We start from the raw sequence: 27,284 nt of genomic DNA, 5'->3' as shown, positions 1-27,284 counted from the left end.
TTCTCCCAAGGCCGATCGATGGAAACTAGGTCCCGCCAGCCGAATGAGCCTCTCCGTCGGTCGGAGCTAGTTTCCTTTTCCGCCACAGCGTCGGCCCAACGTTACTAGGCGTCGGCCGTGGCGCTGGCCATCGGTGAAAGAACCGCGGTGGTTGCCGGCAGCAGAAGCTGCGTCGAAGCGCTGCTACCCGCGTAGATAAACAGCCGTAGTTGATTTCATCGTATTTTTAAAACTATTTGGTGGCTCACTCTTTGCAAAATGATCGACATTTCCAAAGTACTCACAGAGTCCGTTTTTTAGTGCTATCGGCCAGAGCACTTCATTTCTTTTCCTCGCAGCGCGATTTATCGGCATGTCCTACTAAAAACGTCCCGTGCGAAGCGGCGCATTTCTTCCGCATTTTTCAAGCCCGGTGCATGTGAGGTCTGGCCCGTCATGGTGTCGTTTTGAGTAGAACTGGGTTGAACCATTCTTCTGTTGATATTTCACACACTGTGGGATTCTGTTGATATTTCACACAAAGGAGGACCACAGCCTCTTTGTTACTTGCGAGACGTAAACATCCGGAAAACGTTGTATTCTGTGACTTACCGCCCACTTTTTACCAGCGCATTTTACAACTGTGACCACATTTTTCTCCTTCTAACTTTATTAGCGTATTTAAAAATTTCGCTAGTAGCCCCTGGGGATCATAACAAAATTGCGGTCATTGACCAAGTCAAAAGAATAAAATTGACGTTTCGGATCCCCTACGGAATCGTTGTTCACAACCTGTAGGGGATCCGTAGGGAAGGTCGTGCCACAAGGCATCTCTCTTTTTTTTGTAAATACAATTGTTGATACACAATAATGGGATTTCTGAGCCATATTAACTTGCACGGGGAGATAGCTTGAGCTCCTAGGCACCTCAAATACGTTGGTCAAGCTTAAAATTTCCCCGCATTTCCCCGAGGGGAAGAATGTGAAAGTGCGAATGCAGGAGTTGAATTTGCGCGGTTCGGTAATGTTCGCGAAAGAGAGATCACACACACACACACAACTACAAAGAAAGAAAGATGCATTTATTCACAGACACCTATTTGTGTTGTCGTTGTACTTGATTGCTAGAGCGGATCTCAGCCTTGAAATTGCGTGTCAGTACTCCTTTAAGCGGGTGCATTAGCCCTTCTCACGCCCGATTCCTGGCCAACCCCCCACGTGGGTATGTGCCATGTCAGCGGCCAGGCATGGCGCGATCATCTCCCCCCGTTGCCAAGGAAGACGAGGAGATTCCTGGCCAATCTCCCACGTGGGTATTTGCCATCTCCCCCCGTTGCCAAGGAAGACGAGGAGCGCGCGCACCCGCAGCTGTTGCTATGTGGACGGACGGTGGTCAACGGAATTCAGGGTCGCTTATAAGGTGCATTCGCACTTAAAATAGGTCTGTTTTTAAATTGCACTAAAGGATAGCTTCAAATAATTTAGGGTAATAAATGCCGCCAGTCACAGTTCATTTCAGCGCATACACAGAAAAAAATATTTAAACCAAATTCTCATTGCAACAGTCTGCATGGCCGTTTTCCAAAACACCGTGTGGTCGCTGAACGGCTGTTGAAGCGGAGGCGTCATTGCAGCCGTTTTAAACAGCGATTACCATTTGCTGGCGCCATTCCATTAGGTCAAGTTTTGTAGAGATGGCAGAGTAGTCTTTCCGGTCACTGGTATTACTTTCCCTATACACGAGACGGACCGTTAGTTCAAGCCGCTTTCATGCGCGATGATCCCGGCACCTCCGAAGCCGCTTCGAAGCGGGAGCCGAGTGAGCCGTCACTACAGTTCCTCTGTATCGCGTAGCGGAAGAGTTGCGCGTCTGATTTCGCGAAAACATGAGCGAGAACATCCTTGCGCGGCAAAGGAGTGTCGATCTGTTGTTCGGATCATTGCCGCTTATATAATTAGAAATTATTGATCGCTGCTTTGTTTTATGCCGGGGTGCGGTGTTTTATGGGGTGTTTTGCAACAAACTGTTAAAAGGGACATGGACATTACTTTTCTCACAATGCGGTTCTTTCCTTTTTGAGATACTGCTGGAGTGCCCTATTATATATATTTTTTTCTGATGGGATTGCATAGGTTCTGGAACTGCCGCATGACTTACCGGCATCCGGACTCTCCCCCTGCCCCCCTCTCTCCTCCCCACGTACAACGCTGTCTGTTTTTAGGGAGCTGGCTGCGCAGAGGTTGGCGAACTCACTCATGAGTCCACTCACTCAGACTCATTTGGACACAAACTCACGCGTGAGTTTGAGTTTGAGTGAGCGCGAGGCTAGTGTGGCATGGTGAGTTTGACCTTCAGTGAGTTTGAGCCGAGTGATACGACTGAGTTTGAGTCCGATTGAGTTTGAGTCCATTTTGAGTTCTGAGTCCATTTTGAGTTCTGAGTACACTTTGAGTTTGAGTCCATTTTGAGTTCTGAGTACATTTTGAGTTTGAGTCCATTTTGAGTTCTGAGTACACTTTGAGTTCTGAGGACACTTTGAGTTTGAGTACACTTTGAGTTTGAGTCCATTTTGAGTTTGAGTCCATTTTGAGTTTGAGTCCATTTTGAGTTTGAGTCCATTATGAGTTCTGAGTACAATTTGAGTTTGAGTCCATTTTGAGTTCTGAGTACATTTTGAGTTTGAGTCCATTTTGAGTTTGAGTCCATTTTGAGTTCTTAGTACATTTTGAGTTTGAGTCCATTTTGAGTTGTGAGTACATTTTTGTTTGAGTACATTTTGAGTTTGATTACATATTGAGTTTTGAGTACATTTTGAGTTCTGAGTACATAGGAGTTTTAAGTCCATTTGGAGTTTGAGTACATATAAGTAGCCTAGCAGGCAGCTATGGTTGGCTGCTAAGTTTCATGCGTCACTGTGGGCTCGGAATTCAGGTTACCTGCGGGTATGGCACCAATCGCGATCTGCATGATCGGTTGGGAGTGAGGTGGTGTCTGATTTTTTTTAGTTTGTTGTTGAATTTTCATGGCCATAAGCACTTGCTGTATAACTAATTTTCGCGGCTGGGCGCGTGAGTGATTTGACTAGTGAGGTCATAAAAAAGGGTTGTCTTAACCTTTCCTCCTGACGGATCCACTAAGAGCGTGGGAAAAGGTGGTGGGAAAGCACACGGCGGCGCTGGCGTGCTGGTTGTTCGCCTGCTACTGTTAACGGCTTGATATACTAGGGGTCAAAAAGGAAGAGGTGAGAGCCGGGGGGAAATGGGGGCGGGGGCTGTCCTTTCTACTGTTTCAAATGAATAAGCTGAATTGACTGAGCAGCGCCCCTTAAGACAGAATAATGACCACATTAGATTGGGTGAAAAGTGAAACTGATGAGGCTAAGGCGTGTAAGGTATCAAATGAAAGGTCCGGAATAACGGAATCACGGGGGTAAATAAAAAAAATGCTTCCTGATTGTATTCATCAAGCAGTCATAATGAGTCATAGATTGGGTTAAAATTCAAAATGACACTGCGAGGGCATGTGGGGAATCAAATTCAAGGTCTCGATGTGGGGAATCATTCGGGACGAACATGAGATATGGATATGTCATGACGTAGTCATGGTAAGTCGAAGAATTGGTTAAAATTCAGGTTCATGACGCTAGGACGTGCTTCCTGATTATTATCATGACATAGTCAAAATGGGTCATAAATTAGGTTAAAATTCAAAATGATGCCACTGGGTGTCCGGGGCATCAAATTGAAGGTTCCGATAAGGAAAATCACGTGGGACAAAAATGTGGTAGGGCTATATCATGAGATAGTCGTTATTAGTCATTGATTGGTTTAACGTTCAAATTGATTCCGCTAGGATGTGATGGGTATCAAATCAATGGTCTTGATGAGCCGAATCACGTGGGAGAAATACAAAAATTCTTCCTGGTTATAACCATTAGATTGTCATGGCGAGTCTTAATTGGGGTAAAATTCGAAGTGACCCCGCTAGGGCGTGTAGGGTATCAAATTTACGGTCTTGACGAGGGGAATCACGTGGTACAAATAAAAAAAGGCTTCGTAGTTCGAATCATGAGATGGTCATTATGAATCATAGATTGGGTTAAATTCAAGGTGAGGCCGCTGAAGAATGTGGGGCGTCAAATTGAAGGTTCCAGTTAGGGGAATCATGTCGGACACCTAAATAATGCGTCCTGGTTACAGTCATGAGAGGCATCGTTAGTTTGACTGGTATGAATTTTGTATGACCCTCCTAAGGTGAGGGGGGTATCAAATTAAAGGTCTCGTCGAGGGGGATCACGTGGGACAAGTATAAAAATGCTTTCTGGTTTTAATTATGAGGATATAGCAAAAGGTATATAGCAAAAGGTACACACTCACACTCACACTCACACGCTCACTCACTCACACTCACACGCTCACTCACTCACTCACACTCACTCACACTCTCACACTCACACTCTCTCACTCACGCTCACACTCACACTCTCACTCTCACTCTCACTCACACTCTCACTCTCACTCTCACACTCACTCTCACACTCACACTCACACTTTCACTCTCACACTCACACTCACTCTCACTCTCACACTCACACTCTCACTCTCACAAACACTCACACTGTCACTCTCACTCACACTCTCTCACTCTCTCTCACTCACACTCTCACTCACACTCTCACTCTCACTCACACACTTACTCACACTCTCACTCTCAGTCACACTCACACTCACACTCACACTCACACTCTCACTCACTCTCACACTCACACTGTCACTCTCACTCAGTCACACTCACACTCACACTCACTCTCACTCACACTTTCACTCTCACTGTCACACTGACACTCACTCTCACTCTTACTGTTACTCTCACTCACACTCACTCTCACTAACACTCACTGTCTCACACACTCACGCTCTCACTCACACTCAAACTCACACTCTCACTCTCACTCTCACCCCACTCACACTCACACTCACACTCTCGCTCACACTCACACTCACACTCACACTCTCACTCTCGCTCTCACTCTCACTCTCACTCTCACTCTCACTCTCACTCTCACTCACACTCTCACTCTCACTCACACTCACACTCACACTCACACTCTCGCTCTCGCTCTCGCTCTCGCTCTCGCTCACACTCACACTCACACTCACACTCACACTCTCACTGTCACTCACACTCTCAGTCACATTCCCACTCACACTCTCACTCACTCTCACTCACACTCTCACTCACACTCCCACTCTCACTCTCACTCTCACCCAGTCCCATTCACACTCACACTCTCACTCACACTCTCACTCTCACACTCACACTCACACGCTCAATCTCACACTCTCAAACTCTCACTCTCACTCTCTGACTGTCTCAATCTCTGTGAGGCCATGTGAGTTCTGAATTCATTTTGAGTTCTCAGGCCATTTTGAGTTCTGAGTTCATTTTGAGTTTTGAGTACATTTTGAGTTTTGAGTTCATTTTGAGTTTGAGTACATTTTGAGTTTTGAGTACATTTTGAGTTTTGAGTACATTTTGAGTTTGAGAACATTTTGAGGTTTGAGTACATTTTGAGTATTGAGTTTACTTTGAGTTTGAGTACATTTTGAGTTTTGAGTCCATTTTGAGTTTTGAGTTCATTTTGAGTTTGAGTCCATTTTGAGTTTTGAGTCCATTTTGAGTTTGAGTTCACTTTGAGTATGAGTACATTTTGAGTTTTGAGTCCATTTTGAGTTTTGACTTCATTTTGATTTTGAGTACATTTTGAGTTTTGAGTACATTTTGAGTTTTCAGTCCAAATTGAGTTTGAGTACATTTTGGGTTTTGATTACATTTTGAGTTTGAGTACATTTTGAGTTTGAGTACATTTTGAGTTTTGAGTCCGAGTGAGTTCTGAGTTTTGAGCTCGATGTTACTTTGAGTTTGTGTCAGCGCAGATGTGCTGCTCAGCATTGAGTCTGAGTTTTAGTGAGTGGTGATTCGAAAAAAAAAAAGAGTGAGTTTGAGTGAGCCGCGCCAACTTTGCCGAGGTACGTGCGTTGCTGCAGACCATCTATGCGGCGAAAAGTGACCCAACAGAGTGGCTGCACCTGTTGGACGAGCTTGTCTGCTTGCTGAAGTTTTGACGGCTGCTTTATTGTACCTTCTGTGGTGTTAACCGGAAGTTTTTCATGCAGAAAAGAAAAAATAATGTGGCATGTACAAGTGCCCAGAAGCACTAGATGCAGTGCGTCGTAGCAGGAGGTTGGAAACTCCGGTTGACTTTTTTTGCTGTTCATTTGTTTTAAATAGGTAACGTTTTCGCTATTGCATTCACCATTTTGCGGGGCAATCATAATTGCATTATGAGCGAGTTTAGAGACTACGTGCAGAAAGACAGTGGCGCGCTGGCGTGCTTTCGTTGGCGTGGTGTGGACATATCACCGGTACCTTTCAGGCCCAGTGACGAATCCCCTGACTGCCTGCGTTACGGCCCACAAACGAGCAAGGCAAGCTCCGAAGTCGAGGAAGAAGCTCCTCGCAGTTGAGCCTCTCTGATGGTGGCGGGGGTCGTGCAGCTACTGCGAACGCCTCAGCTAGTAAACGTTACGATTTTAAGTGTGGCTGGCAGCCTTATCTAAGCTATCATGCAGCCGACCACGACATCGAACCAGCGATAACGTTGGACGCCAAGCATGTTTCTACGGGGAACCAAAACCGAAACTGGTTTGAACAACTCTCCAAAAGTAAACAACAACTACGTTCCGATACATGTGCTTGTTTCAATAGTAGGAAAGTATAATCGAGGGACGACAAAGCCGTCCCTCCAACGCGCCCGCAGGTGCGAGCAGGCTCCTGCGTGCGGGGAGAACGCGCTGGGCAAAAGCGCCCTCTGGCCGCGCCATGTGCACTGTGATCCCGGAGTGGAAACCGCCTTCCCCCTCCCCATTCGTGTTCGGAGGTTCTTGTCCCGTACGCCACGAAAGTACAAAGCTTTGCTTTAAAACAGATTCTAAATTAGAGGTCGTTTAAGGAACATGTTGAAGTGCGCCCAATTATGAGTGTACCGGTGCTCCCAACCTGTGCCTCTTTCTTACAGCTTTGGATAAATAAATGGTCTACAACCACCACCACAGCTCAAGCCGGAAGCGAAATACGGTCCTGATCCAACTGCCGTGGCTTGTGTCGCCGAGATAGGCATGTACGCTAGCTGTTAGTAGGCTAAATAAAGGCGACCCGGCTACATAACCAGTATTAACAGCAACGTGGGGCCCGTCTACAATATCGGTAAGTGATGTACAGGCGGCATCACTGCGAGACCCTCTCAAATACAACGAAAAACTAGGAGCAGCAAGCCGTATGTATTCAGAGCCTAGCTAGACATGCCGTATTTTGCACGACGGCACCATCTGTCGAGATGGACTGCAGGTTAAACGCCGGCTCCTTGGGATATTTTCGTTTTCCTTTCTCTCCTGTTGCCTTTAGCCCTTTCGAGAACTGAAAATGAACATTTCTGCAGAAGAAACACACCCGTATCACACACAACCCAAGCGGGCTGCTACTTCACTGGGGCTGTTTCATAGAGTTTCTTACAATATACACTAGAGAGGAATCTGGCGCTAGCGTCTATGCGGCTCACATCCAGGCCGTCTGTGTCGTCATGGGCCGCCATGATATATCGCGCTCACCTTAGTTTCATCATTGGCTTGGATTGGAACGTTTTAGTGACCGCAAATATAAACGAAGTGCCACAAAAACGCGAAGAATAGTGTGCAATTATGTAAGTCGAAAATAAAAGCAGGCTGTTTTAAATCTAAGGAAAAAGGAAGTAAAGCATATTTCTGTAGGAATGGTTGTGCCTGCTATTCCGCAGGCCAAGGTTGTAGTTACGAACAAGATTATTATTTGGTCGGGAAACTCTGATTTTATTAATCGTACCATATTGCAAATAGTGTTTTGCTTGAAGAGTTGGAAAGTGTGTTGAGCGTGCTTAATAAAACGTTGCCTTCGTGGTGAACCGGTGCACCGACTGCCAGCTAGTTTAACAAGAAAAAAAGAAAACGTGGCGTTACACATTCGTGGATGATGACGAGATAGGACGCGTACAAACGCCCGTATCTGTCGTATCTTGTCTTCGTCGAAGTACGTTTTTTGTTTCTTCTTTTCATCTGCTACAATTTCGCGGCGAGATGTTACCTCCTCAGTCATACATCCTTCGACTGCGGCATGAGCAACGTCAGGTGCGATCACGCACTGCCTGCTGTTTCACCTTACACGGCTACCACAAAACAGGGATGATTTCGGCTTCCTTGTAGCTCGTAATTGTGTTAATGCATAGTGAAGAAAGCAAATCCCGAAAACCTCTTAAGAATCCAATTGTCATGCCAAGCCCAAGCCAAAAAGGGGGGTCTTCCGATGAACCCCACGACGACATGGCTTACGAGGCGCAGTTTCCTCTCTAGTATACTTACTAAGATGCCGCGATGGCGTAGAGGTAGAGCATCCGCCTCGCGTGCAGAAGGACCGTGGTTCGAATCCCGGTGCCTGACAATTCCCACCAGATTAAAAAAAATCCGCGTATTGATGGAATTGCAAAAAGGGGCTTGGGGTGCGGGCTGACCCCGTTGACCATTACCGGTAATGCCCTCCCTCACCAGAGCAGGATTGGCCACCCTGGTGTAGTAACAGCCACAACCCCCCATGAATACGCCAATTAACCCTCGGCCTTCAGTCCCCAGCGGCTGCGAAGCAACTGACCACGGCGGCGGTCAGACCTGTGACGCAGCAGACGAGGCTAAGAATCCCTGGATCCGGACAGACACCAATGGAATCTGAACCTGGCAACGTTTAACGCGCGAACCTTATCTAGCGAAGCAAGTCTTGAGGTGTTGTTCGAGGAACAAGAGGGCATTAAATGGGATGTAATAGGGCTTAGCGAGGTTAGGAGGGCAGGCGAAGCCCTTACGGTGCTGAAAAATGGACACGTCCTATGTTACCGTGGATCTGGAGGACAGAAGAGAACTGGGAGTGGAATTTCTAGTCAATAAAAGCATAGCTGACAACATAGACGAACACTACAGCATTAACGAAAGGGCTCAATGTCTTGTAATTAGGCTCAATAAGAGGTACAAGCTCAAGGTGGTGCAGGGCTACGCGCCCACATCCAGCTACGACGACCAAGTAGTGTAACGCTTCTATGAAGATGTGGAATCGGCAATGGCTAAAGTAAAAACACACTATACCGTAGTTATAGGGGACTTCAATGCTAAAGTAGGCAAGAATCAGGCTGGAGAAGAGGCAGTTGGGAACTATGGTCTGGGCTGTCGAAATAGCAGGGGGGACCTGCTGGTTGAGTTTGCAGAACGGAATAACCTACGCATAATGAATACTTTCTTCTGTAAACGGGAGAGTCGGAAGTGGACCTGGAGGAGCCCGAATGGGGAGCATAAAAATGAAATAGACTTCATAATATGCGATACCCTGGCGTCGTGCAGGATGTGGAAGTGCTCGGAAGGGTAAGGTGTAGTCACCACCGTATGGTAAGATCTCGAATTAGGCTAGATTTGAGAAGGGATCGCAACAAGCTAGTACGAAAGAAGCCGATATATGAGCTAACAGTAAGACGTAAAGCAGAAGAGTTTAGGATCGCGCTGCAGAACCGATATGCAGCTCTTAACGATGAAGCCGAGCTTACGACACAGGACGCCAGCGACAACCTTACACTCATTATCACAGAGTGTGCAGTAGAAGTCGGGGGCACTATGGCTAGACAGGATACTGGTAAACCTTCACAGGAGACGAAAGATCTAATTAGAAAACGGCAAACCATGGCAATCTACCGCAGCTGACAAAATAGATCTAGCCGAGCTTTCGAAGTTAATCACTAAGGGTAAGACAGCTGAAATACGGAAGTATAATATGGAGAGGATTTAATACGCTGTAAAGAACGGAGGTAGCCTGAAAGCAGTGAAGAGGCGTCTTGGAGCGGGGGAAAAGCAGATGTATGCACTTAAAGATAAGGAAGGCAATCTCATCACAAATAGGGATAAATTAGTCACAGCGGCCGAGGAGTTCTATAGGGACCTGCACAGTAGCCGGGACATCCAGGATAATGCCGAACGAGACAGTAGTTCAGAGGAGATCGACATCCCACCAGTAACGACCGAAGAAGTAAGGAAGGCTTTGAAAGAAATGAAAGGAGGCAAAGCACCTGGTGAGGATCAGATAACAGTAGACATCTTGAAGGATGGCGGAGAAATTGTACTTGAAAAACTGGCAAACCTGTATACGCAATGCCTAATGACCGCAAGTGTACCAGAATCTTTGAAGAACGCGAAAATCATCCTAATTCATAAGAAAGGTGACATGAAACACTTGAAAAATTACAGGCCGATCAGCTTACTGTCAGTCGTCTACAAGATACTTACCAAGGTAATCGCTAACAGAATTTCTGAAACCTTAGATTTCAGTCAACCTAAAGAATAAGCAGGGTTCCGTAAAGGTTATTCAACAATGAACCATATTCACAAGATCAATCAGGCGATAGAGAAGTACGCTGAGTATACTGAACCCCTATATATAGCCTTCATAGATTATGAGAAAGCATTTGACTCGGTGGAAACCCTAGCAGTCATTCAGGCATTACGGAACCAGGGGGTAGATGAGCATTATGTAAGAATACTAGAGGATATCTACAATGGGTCCATGGCTACACATCATCCTTCAGAAGGAGAGCAGTAAAATACCTATAAGGAAGGGTGTCAGACAAGGAGACAAAATCTCTCCAATGTTATTCACAGCATGTTTACAAGAAGTATTCAGAACGTTGGATTGGGAACAGGTGGGAGTAAGGGCTAATGGAGAATACCTCAGTCACTTTAGATTTGCTGATGACGTTGACTTGCTAAGTAACTCGGGGGACGAATTGCAAAGCATGCTTTCCGCACTGGACGTACAGAGTAGAATCGTGGGCCTGAAAATTAATATGCAGAAAACTAAAGTAATGATCAATAACCTTGGGACAGCACAGCAGTTTGAGATATGTGGCGATGCAGTGGAAGTGGTAAGCGAATATATCTACTTAGGCCAAGTTGTGACCCCAGATCCCAACCATGAGGCAGAGATAATTATAGGGATAAGAATGGGGTGGGGTGCATATGGCAGACATTCTCATATAATGAATTCGCAAGGCGCATAGATGGTGGCGCCGCTCGGCGGCCGATGAGAGAAACGGCGCATGGAGGATCGAGGCGGCGGTCGCCCTGTCTGTAGCGTGCGGAGTGTTTCTTCCCACCTCGTTTTTACGCGATGGCGAAGAAGTTTAACAGCAACCGAATGTGCTGCGTGCCACAGTGCACTAATCGAGCTGTGCCCAGCGAAATAAGTCTGCACTCGTTCCCTGACGATCCGCAAATGAAGAAAGAATGGGTGGTGAAACTGGAATAGGGAAGCCCGTGACGCCGCCAATGCGGGTGTGCAGTGTGCATTTCGTCGCATCGGATTTCTTCTGGAGCAGTACAGGTAAGCAAACAATCGTTCGACGCTGCTGTTTGCCGTGTTAAAAGACTCTAAATTTTCGCGTAAATAGCTGAGGCCGTCTGTGGTCTGGCTCAAGTGCGGTGTATTGTTGAAACATGGCTGAAGTCGGCGTCATCTCGCATGTAGGAAGGATGGTTGTATTGCGAGATTAAACCACTTGCCGTGCGTCCCCTTAGAACCGAGCCGTTCCGAAGGTAGCTTTATTTGTGGTTGCCCTCGTATCTCTGAGGCTTTATTTACGCGTCACCGAAAGAATTTCGGAAACGTTCATTACCGTTTAGGCGTAAACGGACGCTACGTTCACATCTTGTATTTCGTTTAAAACGCTTTAAGCGCTGATAAATAGTAAATCGCTGCCTTCAATCGTTTTTTAGGCATGTTTACGTTGAATAGTTGCTTAAATATTTTTCAGAATTTAAGCTTTGAATGCTTGAACAGTAAAACAGTGTCACAAAAAATTAGAACTGGTGATACAAAAACTCATTGTTTGGTTCTCGCACTGCACAGACTTTGAGGTGTGGACGCCTGTACGAAAGCGACTGAAGAAAACGGCAGTGCCGTCCCAGTGCATTCCTGTGCGGAGCCACGAGCATCCAGACCAGTGCAGGCTGCAAGCAGCAACAGCTCGCGCTGAAAGAGCAGCTTCGAGGACTACACATGGTATGCCTTCGTAAACGGTGGCGTTTTTTATTCTGTCATAACTCTTCAATGTGTGTTAAATGCCATTGTCATTCGTGGTACTGAAAGTGGTTTACAAAACGGAGGCAGCACTTACAACTTTTGTGGTTAATTACCGCATATGAGACACAGTTGTGGTCAGCATCAACTGCATTGTTGTCCACTTAGCATACTGATGCACTTTTCTTTGAATGAATAAAAATAACAGCCACCATAGCCACATTTGAACGAGGTGCATATGCCTTCTCAAGAGGTTGTGAACAAGTGAATAATGGCAGTCTATGCACATCTCTATTTTATCTAAAAGGGACTCTCGGTTTTTTTTTAATTTGATTCTGCAGGGTTGCCACCTGTGACGGCAGGCCCCATCGGTGGAGCTGCTAGAACTGCACCAGTGCAGGATGGTGGCAGCAGAGATGCTCCAGCTCAAGATGGAGATGATCCAGCTGCTGCAAACGTTCCAGTTCAAGATGAAGAAGGAGATGATCCAGCTGCTGCGAAAGTTCCAGGTGAAGAAGATGAAGTGGCACAAGCTCTTCTTGAACTTTCACTGGGCAGCAGAGATGTAGAGGATGGTCTTGCTGCACGTCTGCTCGAAAAAGGTGTGCAGGTAAACACACACTCACCTGAGTAGAAAACATCTAAACTTGTTGATCTCCTTGACACCGACAGCAATGTGCTTGCCTTCACTGGCTTACAGTCTATCAGTACATTGGAAACAATTGTTAGTGAGGTGGCTGCAGTCGATGTGCATATTTTAAAGCCGGAAACCCTGAGTAGGCGCCACTTCAAAGGGGCCCCTCCCCCAGTGATTGCTTACTTCCAGTCTGCTCTACACCAAGTTCATTGTTGTGCAACAAATCTGCCCGTAGAGCACAATCCGGAACTTAATACTTGTGTAGACTCTTGTACATTGCTGTAGGTCATTTTGCAGTCAATGCATTCTTTTTGTATGGCATCTGGCATTTTAACAACTAGATTTTGTAGATCTACCACAGTGACTTCATTTCACTGTTCCTGTTCCCAAGCAGAATGATCCAACCCTTTCTAGAGAACATTTTGCTTTAAGACTATGTTCTACGGCTCCCAAGAAAATACTGAAACAGCACCACCAGCAGAACTTGTCAGTACCTGTCCTGGGTTTTTCCTCTTTTACTCAGCCTGTTACACAAGATGTAAAGAAGTGAAATATGTGTTGCCATGTGCAGTTTATGTAGGCAGAGATATTATTCGCGTCTTGCAGTGTTGTTGCCCTTATTTTTATTGCTGCCCTTCTTTTTATTTTATTCATTGTTAAGTAAATCTACCAATCCAATGCAAATGATGTTGAAAAAATGCGCATGTAGTGCAAGACGTTCAGTTTATTGTTTCTTAGGCATCAATTCAGAAGCCCTCTTAAACTGATGCTGCCAGTTTCAGCAAAAAGTGCTTGAAGTAGACGGCCTGCAGCTTCCGCACAAGCATGTCGATGTGGTTGTCACAGTGTGGAATGGTCAGAAACAATGGTTCCACCTTGGAGTACACAACAAAGTGTGTGAGGTTCAGGTTCAATAAAAACATCCCAAGCTGAACTTGAGAGAAGTACTTGTGTTTTTGGCTGAGAACAAGGTTCTCTCCATCTTTCTTGATGTAGCGGAGCTTTTTATCTGCAGCCAGTTCTGCGGCCTTCTTTTCTTGTCCAGAAACGGGGCTTTTAATTTCAAGGAGAATAGCCGGCTTGCCCTCCTTGAAGATGACACCATCTGGGCTGTATCCAAGCCACGGCAGTAAAGGATGTACGCAAAAACCAACTTGCGTGACCTCATTAGCCATCAGGTTCTCGTACGTTGCGGTGGCCTCTGGTTCACTTTCTTTTCCGTACCGGGTTGCATCATTGCCACAAAAGGTGTCGGCCATCATAGCAGAAATCTTCTCTTCCCATGAACGGTGTTCTTTCGGCACGAACGTGAAGTATTCATGGCACTTGCTGCCTGTTATTCTCACTTTGCGTTCTCTGTGCCACTTCGTGTTTTCTTGTGACCGAGTCTCAGCAAGCATCGTTACCGCCTGCGCCTCACTGACAGCTACGTGTTTGCTGTAGAAACTTTGTTCAGCTTCTGAAAGGTCCTGAGCTGAGAATTTGTATATGTGTAGCTTCAGAGCGTCTTGAAATGCTGCATCATGAAAAAGCATCAGTGTGTAGGGATCCATATCCTGCTCTAACATGTGCGCTAGCAAGGCATGTTCCTTAGTTGTCGGAACGAGTGCAAGTGGTGGAGGGCCAGTCGCTTGCTGCATCCTGCCGTGAAAGTGCAGCGCAAGTGCACTTTGAGGGAGAGCTTTGATGAGTCTTTCCCGAATGGCTTGCTGCTCTTCTGCAGAAAAGTGAAGTCTTCGCTGAGGCTGCACGTGACACAGTTCTTGGAGCTCCCGTGCTTGATACATGGGCGATGCTTTCAGTTTCCCCCACGCCTGTTTGACGTCAGTACACGTCAGAGGCTCCAGGTTGGGGATGCCAGTCCTGTTAATCATGCAAAAGAAGTAATTATACTTTAGTTATCCTTTTACTATAGCTACCTGTGCAGTACGTGGGGTTACATGTAATGGTGGCCTTCACACACCCAAAGGTCTATAAAAATCTGCGTATGGCAGTTAGTGACGTGAATCATTTAAGAACATGACGTGCAAGTCAGTTTTGTACCAGGTGACCAGTATACTCTGCTGTGTGAATAAAGAGGTTATTTAAAAAAAAATGTCATTCTTGCCTGTGTACAAAGAGCAGCATTGCGATGAGGTGTTTGCAGCGTTGAGAATTTCCAGCTTTGCATGAACAATTACCCTGCAACACATGAAAAACAGCATATCAAACACTTGTGGGCATTATGCAGCACTCTGTCCACTGTGGAGACATAGTAAAAATTGCATCTCGTAAGCAGTGGAAAGGAATCAAGCGGGAAGTTAGATTTAATTGCGTGACATTATTTTGATGAAAGGCATGGCACAGGGTGGGAATACACTGGACGGACGCTATTCCTGTTCACGTGTATTCCCATATTGTGGCCGGCCTTTCAGCGCTAATATTCTTCAGCAATTTTCATGCATGCGAACTGTATGCATTTATGAATTCTACGTACTCTAAGACGGGCATCGTGATATGCGTGCCGTGCTCGTGGAGCTCGGCAACAAAATCAGGCGTCGTTAAATTGCCGCACTCACACGCTCGCCGGCGCGCGGCCCGAACTCTTAGCGTTTCCTGCCCGTACATATTATTTTCTCCCCCCTCCAATTTCTAAATTATCATATGTACAACTACGCCTCCTGCGTCCTGATCTCTCACCTACTTTTCGTCCAGCACAACTCCGCCAGCACCCGGTCGACGAGTACGCTGTCGGGACGCGCACGGAGAGCGAGTACGGCAATTTCCCGGCGCCTGAATTCGTTGCCGAGCTTCTCGAGTACGGGCCGCGAGGCGGACGGTCTCAACGGCGACAGCCGGTATCACGAGCACAACAGCTGCGAAGCGCTAATATTTCACAACGCCTACGAGGCGCCAGCCCAGGCCACTCCACTATGCGCGCTTTTACGTCGCTGAGTTGACCCACAATAAAACAGACCATTAGGTGAATACATGCATGTTTGACGCGAATTAAACGTTCTCGCCGCGTCACTTCACAACAACAATGGCACGACCTGACCGGGGCGTCACGACGGCGCTACTTCGCTCTAGATCACATGCCGGATTAAGCACGCTGGTACTACGATAAAACGAAACATATGCACACATACCTTGATGGGGCTGTCGCGTTCGTAGATGAATTCCAGCTCGTGCGGCTTTTTCTTGACATGGGATGTCTGTACACACAGGCCTTGTATCGTCACAGACTGGGAGCTGCACGCCTTTACGCCGCAACAAATGATATGATGCGCGTTCAAAACTTCTTCGCCTTCGATGATGCAGCGAATTCTTTTTTCTCTAGCTTTTATGTGCCGCATTATGTCACCTAACGACAGCTGCCGATGCAAGGGGAGCGGCATCGTGGGGTCAAGTTCTCACAAGGATATGACGCGGCCGACGCGGCGCAGATCTGCACACGGGGCGTCTGCTGCTATCCTCCATGGGACAGCCATCTTGGATTGCGTTGGGCGCCCCCTATAGGGCGTGCCCCTTGCGAATAGCAGCCTACCATTGTCGCTGAAGAAGAAAGTGTATGACAGCTGCATCTTACCGGTACTTACCTACGGGGCAGAAGCCTAGAGGCTCACTAAGAGGGTTCAACTTAAATTGAGAACGACTCAGCGGGCAATGGAGCGCAAAATGATAGGTGTAACATTAAGGGACAAGAAGAGAGTGGAGTGGGCCAGGGAACAAACACGTGTTAAGGACATATTTGTAGAGATTAAGAGAAACTACCAAAGTAGTTTCTCTTCAGAGACTCAGAAACTACCAAAGTAATATCCGGGGTTCCTCAGGGATCAGTACTCGGTCCACTTCTTTTCCTTATATTTATAAACGACCTCCCAACTGGCATTTCATCTCCAATCCGTCTTTTTGCCGATGATTGTGTAATTTACCGCCGTGTCACAACCAGCGACGACCAATCCGTCCTCCAAAAGGACTTACCTTTAATTGCCAAATGGTGTTCCCGCTGGATGATGAGTCTAAATGTTAGTAAATGTAAGTTCATGCATGTGACCCGGAAGCGCTCCATAACTACATTCCCATACTGCTTAGGCAGGTTTCATCTATCTGAGGTCCATAGCTACCGCTACCTTGGCGTTACCATCACTAACAAACTAAACTGGTCGAACCACATTCTAAAATTAACAGCCGATGCCTCGAAGTCCCTGAACTACCTTAGAAGATCGTTATACCTGTCCCCTCCATCGATCCGTAAAATAGCATATGAGACTTTCATCCGCACCAAACTGGAATATGCCTCCTCCATTTGGAACCCGCACCAAACGTACTTGGCTGATATACTAGAAGCTGTCCAAAACCGCGATACCCGTTTCATCTCATCCAAATATGGTCACCCTACCAGTGTCACCAACTTAAAAGCATCTGTCGGGCTGCCACTCTTAGCATCAAGACGTAAAATCTCACTGCTCTGCCTATTCCATAAATTGTATTATAACTTCCCTGACCTTCGTTATACGCTTTTATTTCCACCCGTGCGCTCATCACATCGCCTCTTCAACTATCTGAACATTCAGAGATTTCACGGTTCTACCAACGCTTTCAACAAATCTTTCCTTCCCGTAGCAATAGAACAATGGAACTCCCTACCAGAATCTGTCGTTGCCGAGCATAACCCTTCGAAATTCCGTGAGTTACTAAGCTCCTATATCCTTATTTAACCTACAATATTCTGTTTCTTGTTACTTTTTCTACGCGTAATTTTAGCGTCCTTTCGAACTGCTTTAACCTCTGGTTGCTTCTTTTCATGTCTGAAAAAATATAATTACTCCCCCTGCGTCCCGATGCCGGCAAGGCTCCTTCTTCAGAGGTGACACGGCTTACATTGCAACGCCGCCTTGCAACCCTTCGCCGCTGCCGGCCTTCCACGAACCCCGCCCTGCGGAACGCGCTCGTGTGTTTACACAGACTGGGGAGTCCCTTGCGAGCCACTGCGACTCCGTGGGGTTCGCTGTAAAGGCACTTCCTCCAGTTCGCTCCTTTTTCGAAGGTAGCAGTTCCGGCAAGGTCAGCTTTTTGGTCTGCCGCCCCGCATTGTTCGGAGACGGGGGCTGCATTCCTTGACCCGTCTGCGGTCGTCGTTCTTGCCCTGCCTTGTCCTCCCGGGAATATTTTGGGGTACTGAGCGCAAAGAGTGGGGAACTCTACTCCGAGTGCTTTGCCCATTGTTGCATGGTCCTTAGGGCAAGGGGATTACCCGGCCCACTGACGCTAAAAGCTTGTTTCCGTGTGAGAGTACTCAGGCCGGCAGGCAGGCGCCCTTCTGGCTCCTCGTTCGTAGGGCATTGGCACGCGTTTCAAATGCCATACGGTTGACGCCCTCAGTCAGTTCATTGCTCTTTCTAGCTTTGTTTTTCTTTCTTGTTTTTTTCGGCGGACTAGGGAAACTTCGACTTCTTGAAATTTCTCACCTCTCTCCCCCCCCTTCTCTCTTTTCATTTCTTTTTTCATGCCTGTTCGTCATCAGTTTCTTTACACGAATGTATGTCGGAATTGGTTCTGTTTTACTGTCTTAATTCTTGCTATGTGTGTGCTATTATTTTGCCCCCCCCCCCCCTTTTTATTCTTTTCATGCCTGTACGTCTTCACTTTCTTTACACGAATGTATGTCGGAATTGTTCCTGTATTACTGTCTGAATTCTTGCTATGTGTGTACTATTATTTCGCCCCCCCCCCCTTATGTAATACCCCGCAAGGGGCCTTTAAGGGTACATTAAATGATGATGATGATGATGATGAAGAAATGGACGTGGGCAGGGCATGTAATGCGAAGGCAAGATAACCGCTGGTCGTTAAGGGTAACACAGTGGATCCCTAGAGAAGGCAAGCGTTGCAGGGGGCGGCAGAAAGTTAGACGGGCATATGAGATCAAGACGTTTGCGGGGATAAATTGGTCACAGTTGGCACAGGACCGGGGTAATTGGAGAATAATGGGAGAGAAATTGGCCCCGCAGTAGGCGTAGATAGGCTGATGATGATGATGATGATGATACTTACTAAGAAACTCTATAGTCTGTTTCCTGGACGCCGCCGCTGATGCGCATGGAAGTGCAGTTAGCTACCTTGACAGCAACCTAGCGGCGGCGCCGCTGCGAGCGCCGTGTCTGCGCTCCATGTAATTCAGCAATTGCGAACTTCCCAAGACGGAAAGAAAGATAAAAAGGGCGTGCGAAGATTTCTCGGACTGTGCGCACTACCGGCGCTTAGTCGCAAATTTCGCCCGCATTGCAGAGCCACTCACCCCTTTCAGCTAAGAAAACGCCCAAGAAAAACCATTCTGCGACCTGCAACAATGCCTGCAAAGCCCGCCTGTGCTCGCGCATTTCGACGAAAACGCCGAAACGGAAATGCACACGGACGCCAGTGATATAGGCTTGGGTGCCGTCCTCGTCCAAAAGCAAAGCGGGGGTGAAAAAGTAATCGCTTATGGCAGCCGTAGTCTGTACAAGGAAGAAAAAAACTACTCAACCTCTGAGAAAGAGTGCCTCGCGAATATATGCGCTATTTCGAAATTTCGCCCATACGTGTATAGAAGACCGTTCAAGGTTGTGCCAGACCACCATGCGCTGTCTTGGCTTGCCAATTTGAAGGACCACTCTGGCCGTCTTCGTAGATGGAGCTTGCACCTGCACACTAAACTTTTTTACACCCTTTTGGCCAAAAAGGGTGTAATTGAAAAAAGGGTGTTGGGAGGCCCTCACACCCTTTTTCTTGAATCTCAACACCCTTTTTCATTGCTTTCCACCCTTTATTCGTGAAAAAAAGGGTGTTGACCAACCTCAACACCCTGTTTTTAGGAAGGGTGTTGAAAGGGTGTGGGAAAGGTGTTCAGCTCTTCATTGATTGAGGCCATGCATGCAATATAATTTCAAAAAGACATCCCATTGCACCATCCTCCCAACCTCGTCAAAAATATTCAAAAGAAAAAAAAAAGCTGCCAAATTCAATAAAAAGCATCGGCAGCACCGACGTTGAAACAGGAAAAAATATCAGCCCTTGCTTGTTACGACTTCGACAGAATAACACTCGCCCTCCCACTTTTTGTTTTCTACAGCCTTGCACGGAGCACAGCACAGCCTTGAACTGTGACATCTGTATCATCATTCCGTCGTTCCCTGTTCCTCTCCTGCCCCACCAGCACAATCATAGCCCTCTCTGACAAAAGTCATTCTCGTCACTCAGTGGAGTTATAACGTACTAGCAATCACAATTTTATTCCATTCTTATTGTTAGCGACCGTAAATATTGTGTACAAATGCAATAAACAGACCACATAGTTTCTCCTGCAGAAACAACGTTGGAGAACAAGGCAGATATCAAAAGAAAACAAAAGTTTGGGAGGTAGGGGCATGAAATCGGGCGCTATATAAACAGACGCCAAATAATAATACGATTACTTACACCAGAACACTGCCAAATTTCATTGCGCCGTGTTATCTTACTATCTGCTGCTTTTTTTAACGTTCAAATCGAGCGCCAAAAGCTTCAGTTCGCGTTTTGTGTTTGTAAACTTTAAATATCTAAGCTTCTTTATTATAATACACACAATAAATAATAAACCTAAAGATTATGTTATATTCAGTAAAAGAGGCAATTATTTATTGTTGTCGTTTTAATTTGTTTACGCAACTCCCTGCCAACGGCCGATTCCCTGAGTACGGCGCGCGGCGGCGTGGCCGGATTCCGGAACAGATACCCCGTGACCCGTCTTTCATCGATTGTTTACGTGTTTACTGTGGTGTGCGGTTAAACAAGCGCAGTTATTATGATTAATTGGGCACCTCGTCGTCTTCGGTTGTGTCTGTCGTGTTCGACTTCGCGATGGAGTATTTGAGAACAACTTTGCCACCTGAAGACGGCTAATTTCGTTGGCGCTTGCCTCTGAACGTCGCTCGCTCTTCTGCGTCGGCTCCTCTCGGTAAGCTGTCTCGTCACATTTGCCGCCTTTCTTGTCACTGGATGTCGTTTGTAGCTGTCATCGCCACTTTAAGGATTCGTTAACAGGAGCACGCGTGGGTGAATTGTTTAACTGAACTGGCGAGGTTGAACCTAGAGGGCTCGTCTCTAGAAAGGCGATGTGCGAAAGATTGTGGTGCTTGCATTGAGCGCTAAATGCACTGGCGCTCAGTACCGCCGTGGCGCTCAGTAACTCAGTAACGTTTCCCATTCCGCAGCACTATATTGAACAGCTTCAGAGTTTACCACTGCGAACCACGTCTTACGCGTAGTTTATCAGAACACGGGCGGCTACTCCTCTAAACTGTGCTGCGCAGCGTTTTCGGCTTCGTTGATCACCGCAGTCATTTGTGCCGTGTTGGGAATTGCGAGGGAGACTCGTTTTCGAGCGAATGTGCGCGCCTCGCAAGCTTCGTTGCGTTTGCGGCGAGCCACCTCACCATGTGTACGGTGCCGCGGTACGCGGGCAGTGATTTTGGCTGAATGTTGTGTTGCCCGAGACGTAACATTCGTGCACCTAATCATTTCCATTCTTGCATGTGTGGTAATCATGTGTCATCCCGTTTTAGACCTCTGGATGGTCTGAGCGCATCACGTCCCTCCATTCAACCGGACAAGAGCCACAAGCATTGTCAACAGTGTTTGGCCGCCAGAACGTAAGTTTTCAAACACAGTTTTGGTAGCACAGTGGGCTATCATACTTGAATATTGTTCGATCACTTGTATGTACAAGTTCTCTCCCCCGTAACAATTATTGGTGTTTCATGCATAACCTAACATGTAGGCGTTCAATGGCAACCTTTATTGTTAATTTCGAAAAACTCAAAGTTTCACCCAAAATCATAATGTGGGCGTAGCAGTTAATCACCATGTATACGAACTTCCTGGTGTTAGTCATGTTTACGGTGAAGCCATATTTCTTACGTGGTGACACAAAAATGTTATTACCTTTGTAGTTTAGTCTTCGATAAAGCCTTACCAGTTCTGTTTTCAGCTATTTTTTGGATGTTTATCATGTGAATTGACAGTCCTTGCAGTCCACTTTTTCAAATAGTTATGTAACTGCCTGTACCATTTAAACAGGCCTGATTGGGGTTCTGAAGGCTGCGATTTACGCACGCTAGTGCTGTACCGCCAATAAAGAAACATCCTTCCACAAAGAAAAAGATTTGAAAAATGTAAAGTATCCGCAGCATTATTCTTAACTGGAACATGCTAATTGTTAGGCCTGGGGCTTTTCCTGAAAGCACTGTGGATGTTATGAGAGAGGAAAACCACTCAAACACATCTGCCAAGGCCGTTGCTGCTCCAAGATGCGTGCAAGCATTGTGTCTTCTGAGCAATACATTACACCCTTTTTTTTAAACAACCGACGTGCATGCTGAACGTACTCCTGATTGGGCGTTTGCCAGGCGCAAGGAATTTTTTTTCGGGGGGGGGGGGGGGGGAGCCGTGGTCGACCAAAAGATGGGACGGGGAAATATGTAGGCAAGGCATCTTGCGCGTTGTTTTGCAAACGATGCTTGAAATAACTGACTTTAACATGCGATTTGTGTATGCTCAACGCTTACTGTAAAGCCCACCTTAAAGGAGCCATGAAGAGAAAATGCAAGTTGATTTTATTCGAAAGATTTCGTGTTTTATAGTGCCCCCAGCGCTTGTCTGGATACAAACGGTGCTTTATTCACTGAGAAATTAAACAATTTAGGTTAAAATTTTGATTTAACCGCTCAATCGTGCGTTTTCGTGGTCCCAAAGGACATCACAGGAACCGACCGCTCTGCAGCCTAGAGTACCTTCATTCACGCATCCGCCGTACAGGGCAAAGACACGTATACGCTGGCGCCGCCATTTTCGGTTGCTCGCTCGCCGCCGAAGCAAGTCATTGTGTCAAAACCGCACTAAAATTATCGCCGCAACGCGGTTTACTGAAGAAGTTTGAATCATATTGTCTGTTTCGCGTTGCTAGGTCTCGTGGGAAACGAAAAGAATGACGCGTTGAGCCTGTTGGCCCAATTGCGGCGGCACGGGACCGTTGAAAGGTTGTCTCCACCCTGTACAGCGGTGTTGGTTTGTTCCCGCGTTTTTTTTACGTTCTGTAACCTAGATGGCGCCACCATACCGTGGCAAGCGTTTGGTTAGTTTTTGCCCGCATTTAAATCTGGCTTGGTTTTGTTCTGGGAGAACATATTCGTTCCCTGAAACAGTGCTCGCTCGACAAATGGGGTCACGTAAGACACCGTTGCTTGCGTCAATCGGCCAGTGTCGTCTGAGACAACCCCAAGCCCCGCAGTGCTGTGCAGCTAAACCAAGCATGCTGTGCGCAGTACGAACAGCAGAACGCATCAGTACTTCTATGTTTACATGTGCTTTCGTAACTTCCACTGTTTGTCCCATCATTCTTAGTGCTTTGTAAACATTGTGCCCTAAATTTAAGCGCAAATCGCTCATTCGTCTAGTTTGTAAGCTCTACCTAATTGGCGTCTGCTTCTGCCAGCCTCCGCCAATCGCAGAGCTTAGCTCATGTGACATTATAGGTTCTGTTGCGGGAAATGAGCTGGTGGGTCGCATGACCATTCCTGTTTTTCCTAATTATGTAGCTTATTTGAGCGAAGTTTACGTTAAAAGTGGTGTCAGCATGATTCTAACGAGACAATCTTTTGAATGAACCAAACTTGTGTTTTCTCTTCATGGCTCCTTTAAGGAGCTTAGATGGTGATGATAATTAGGATCACCTAAATTCCCGTTTGCTGGTCTATGGGCAGACCACGGGCGAATCATTCGTCCGCAGAGCTGGTGGTCAGGCGGACCCGCGCTCGTGAGCGTGATAATGAGTGCGCTCGTGAGTGGCGCGCGGTCCCCGAAGTTCGTCGGGAGGAAGTGGAGGCCAACACTGAATGTTTCCTATCAAGATTCTCGTGTTTTAGATTTTCCTTTAGAAAAGGGACTATTAAGTTTTCTTGTCAGCTATGAAGTACAGTCGAGCACGATTTGAAGGTTATCGCGCCAGCATCGAGCGGCCAAGCGTGCCACCAGCCCACGGTTTCGTTTCGGAACCATGAAAATCGAGATTTCGCACTCTTCGCTCCCTTGTTGGCTGTTCCATGATACAACAATGGCCCGCACGACTGACTTGCCACCCTTTGGGTTTCAAGCTGTACATTCGTTGTTATCAAGCACAGACTTGGACTTGGTTGCCCTTTATTACGCCGACGATAACGAAACTTGCAAGGAATATTTGCTAAAGCTGGTGTTCTTTCTGCTTCGTTTGAAAGAGTAGCTTTCCCGCGACAACCATCGAATCGCAGTGGACTGTACATGCGGCGCATTCGTATATTATGGCGGTGAAGCTAGCAAACGTGCGTCTTCGTCCTTAAGTAATCGCCTTTTGTTATTTTTTGTGCTAGTAACGTGAGTAGTAAACTTGCGCTAGGCAGAACACCTTATTGCACTGCTGTTGAATGTTGAGCTTGTTGCACGTTTCTTAAATTTCATTATATTTCTATCTGTTAAATCGAAACAGACATGGCTTCAGTAAAATTCCGGTTAAGCAAATACAGAATGCTGATTCTAACCAAGAGGGAGGTCAAGGAAACAGTGGAATAGTGCCAAAAAAACAAAGCTCCGCAATAAGGAGAATTGTGTAGTTTTGTTGATGTGGAGGAAATACAACATGGGCAGAGCAATGCTTTTTATGCAGCAGAAATTATGGATCTGCAATAGTCAATTAAATGCGATGTCGGTAGAAAAATAAACATATCAAGGATTGATAGTTGACTGAACAAAATACCGCGACATGCTCTGTCATGTGATTATACTTTGTACCAGTGTAAAGACAAGGAATGACACGCTCCCGACCACATGTAAGCCCATATGAGGCTTTTCCTGCTGTTCTGCCATTCCCCGGCCGTGCTGTTCCGCCATTGAAACAGTGGGGCTGTTTTGATCGGCTCGCGGCAGGTTCCCGGCGCTTGTCGGTGTATCCGGCGCGAAATGCAACGGGCTGTATATATTGACAGGTACAGCATCTGGAGCGGCCGCAGGGATCAGACGTTGACATAGCCCTTGTTTTCAGCTATATGTGAGCAAGAATGTCCTTAAAACTGCAGGCAACTTCAGGCGGTTTTTCAGGCTGCCTAAACCGCACCCCAGCCTTGGCATAAAACATTATGAAGAAGGGGGGGGGGGAGCACCTGGACCCCCCCCCCCCCCGGCTACGCCCTTGGCGTGTGCTTATTCTTTCTTGCATCCACCACATTCGAGTCGTCACGTTGAATTGGGAATGCTGGAATCCAGCATATGCTGGCAAGATAGGAGAGCTTGAACACAACCCACTTGCCCGCAATGAGTTTTCAAAGATCTCCACCACCTGAATGTACTGAAGTGAGATGTAAGCATTGCCGGAAAACCATTCCAGATAAGGGTACGAAATCATAGTTATGGGCCTTTCTCGCCCATTTACGTGTTTTGAACAAAAAAAGTGCCATTTAAGGGTAACACGTCGTTCCCTGCCGATTTCTGATGCCCGATTAAGTTTGTGGGCATAAATGTAGCAGCTTTCTCACATGTCTAACGTGTATGCGGGCTTGTTAGGAGTGAAGTAGGTAAAAATTGAAAGGTTTGATTGTAGTTGTGCATAGATTACCTACATTGTTTTCATTCCTAGAAAAGAAAAATTGAGGTAACCTGCCAATTGTTCTGCATTGCTGCATTTTATTATGCTTGTATGATTCGTAGAACCTGCAGGAGTTCAGCTGCTTGTTAAAGGAAAAATGAACAATGGTACAAAAAGAAGAGCATCTACTAAATAAAAATCTTCACAATCGCAGGATGCCAACGGTCCACCTACCAACTTGCGTCCTCCATTGTTTCTGCTGGCTGGAGCGGCGCATGGAGCATTTTTCAGCTTCTCGAAGTTTGTGATCAAGCGGTGCCCCAAGTGAAGGATGCCGCAGACGGATCTTCTGTTTTAATGCCACAATTTCATGTGCTGAGCACTTACTCGTAAGGCATTTTAAATATTCATCATCCCAGAGGGTATGTTACCTTCGTCTTGGGTGGAATGTGGCTGCAATCAGGTTATTTGTGACAGAAACAAGTGAACCACGTGGTGAGAGTCATTAAGGCCTTGTTGATTGCGCATGCTTCTGAAATAACGTTTTCATTCAGCTGAATACTTTCTAAATATTACAATTTGTGAACAAAATATGATAAAAGTCATGATTAGTTGTACTACAGTGCAGGAAAGAAATGCCAGCACATGTTTTAAGAGCCTCTTATATTTCAGGTCATTGGCTGGTGAGCAATAAAACATAACTCAAAATTGTTTAAAGTGAAATCAAATATTTGTTGTCACCAGTGCATGACCCGTAGTAAAAGCTATCTGGTCTCCCAATTTCAAATGAGACAGGAAATGCCAAAAAATAAGGAAATAAACAAGACAGCTTGCTACAATAAACCAATTCAAAGAATTGCTCAATGGCCATAAAGTGGTTGCTTGCTACAATAAACCAATTCAAAGAATTGCTCAATGTCTATAAAGTGGTGATTCAGGCGGGTTAGTTCGGTGTTGATGAAATACAAGCAGGCACTCGCCTGGTCAAAAACAAATAAACAAATAAAGACATTTTGGGGGCCCTACTGGTCCCTTGATCACAATGAAAGGGGGGTGAAAGGTCTCGATTATTTATAGGTTCGGTGGCGCAGAGTGCGCATGTGTATCTCGGGGAGATTACCCCGCGACCGGTTAATCGTGTTTTTAGTTGGTTGAATATGCACTGATTCTAAAAGTAGTCGTGTCGACAGGCGCTTCTCTGATGCGATTATGCTTGCGGAATCCCAATTGATGACGTGGTCAGTAGCCAGGTGATGATCCGCCAAGGCATTTCAGCTTACATTGCCCTTTTTGACATCGTTCTGGTGCTATTGAATTCTTCTTTTAAAAATTTCCAGTGAACTATGTAGGATGCATCGCTATCCTTGCATGGAATTTTGTAGGCAACTCCGGGGAATCTTGATTTTTCTAAAGGGTCCTTCATGCGTACCAGCTTCTGCTTAAGCCTGTTCGTTGGCACGTGTGCAGTTTTAACGCCATATGTGCCAAACACCCTTGCAAGAGCTTCACTGATGCCTTGCGTGTAGGGGACGGCAGCGCGTTTTTGCCTGTCTTCTTCAGGAACCCTTTCGGAGGAGGCAACTGAAGCCCACAAGCTTTGAAGGGTAGCCGTTACTCCGAAGGTCCTTCCTTACCACGGCTAGCTCTTGCTTGCGCAGACCAGGCTCAGAGCAGATTCGTGATGCGCGTGAGAAGAGTGCAGCGGCGACGGAGCGTTTTTGGCCTATAGGATGCGCAGAGTTGAACCCCAGGTATCTACCCGTGTGGGTCGGCTTTCGATACACAGTGGTTGTAAATCCTTTGGCCGACCGTCTCACAAGTACGTCGAGGAAGGCGATCTGACCATTATTTTCCTGTTCCAT

General features: G+C 46.5%; 1 long non-coding RNA gene across 1 annotated transcript; it reads left to right on the top strand.

Annotated features, from left to right (window-relative positions):
* The first annotated feature begins 20,462 nt into the window (after positions 1-20,462).
* Positions 20,463-27,006, top strand: LOC144153982 (uncharacterized). Its single transcript, XR_013319419.1, has 3 exons — positions 20,463-20,769; positions 21,377-21,463; positions 25,637-27,006. It is a non-coding gene; the product is annotated as an uncharacterized LOC144153982 (long non-coding RNA).
* Positions 27,007-27,284: the final 278 nt, after the last annotated feature.

The sequence above is a fragment of the Haemaphysalis longicornis genome, unplaced genomic scaffold, assembly GCF_048455015.1.
Source record: "Haemaphysalis longicornis isolate Haplotype H1 unplaced genomic scaffold, Haemaphysalis longicornis Haplotype H1 scaffold_9, whole genome shotgun sequence".
NCBI lineage: Eukaryota > Metazoa > Arthropoda > Arachnida > Ixodida > Ixodidae > Haemaphysalis > Haemaphysalis longicornis.
The sequence above is the reverse complement of the archived record's forward strand: the minus strand, read 5'-3'. Positions and strand labels throughout refer to the sequence as shown.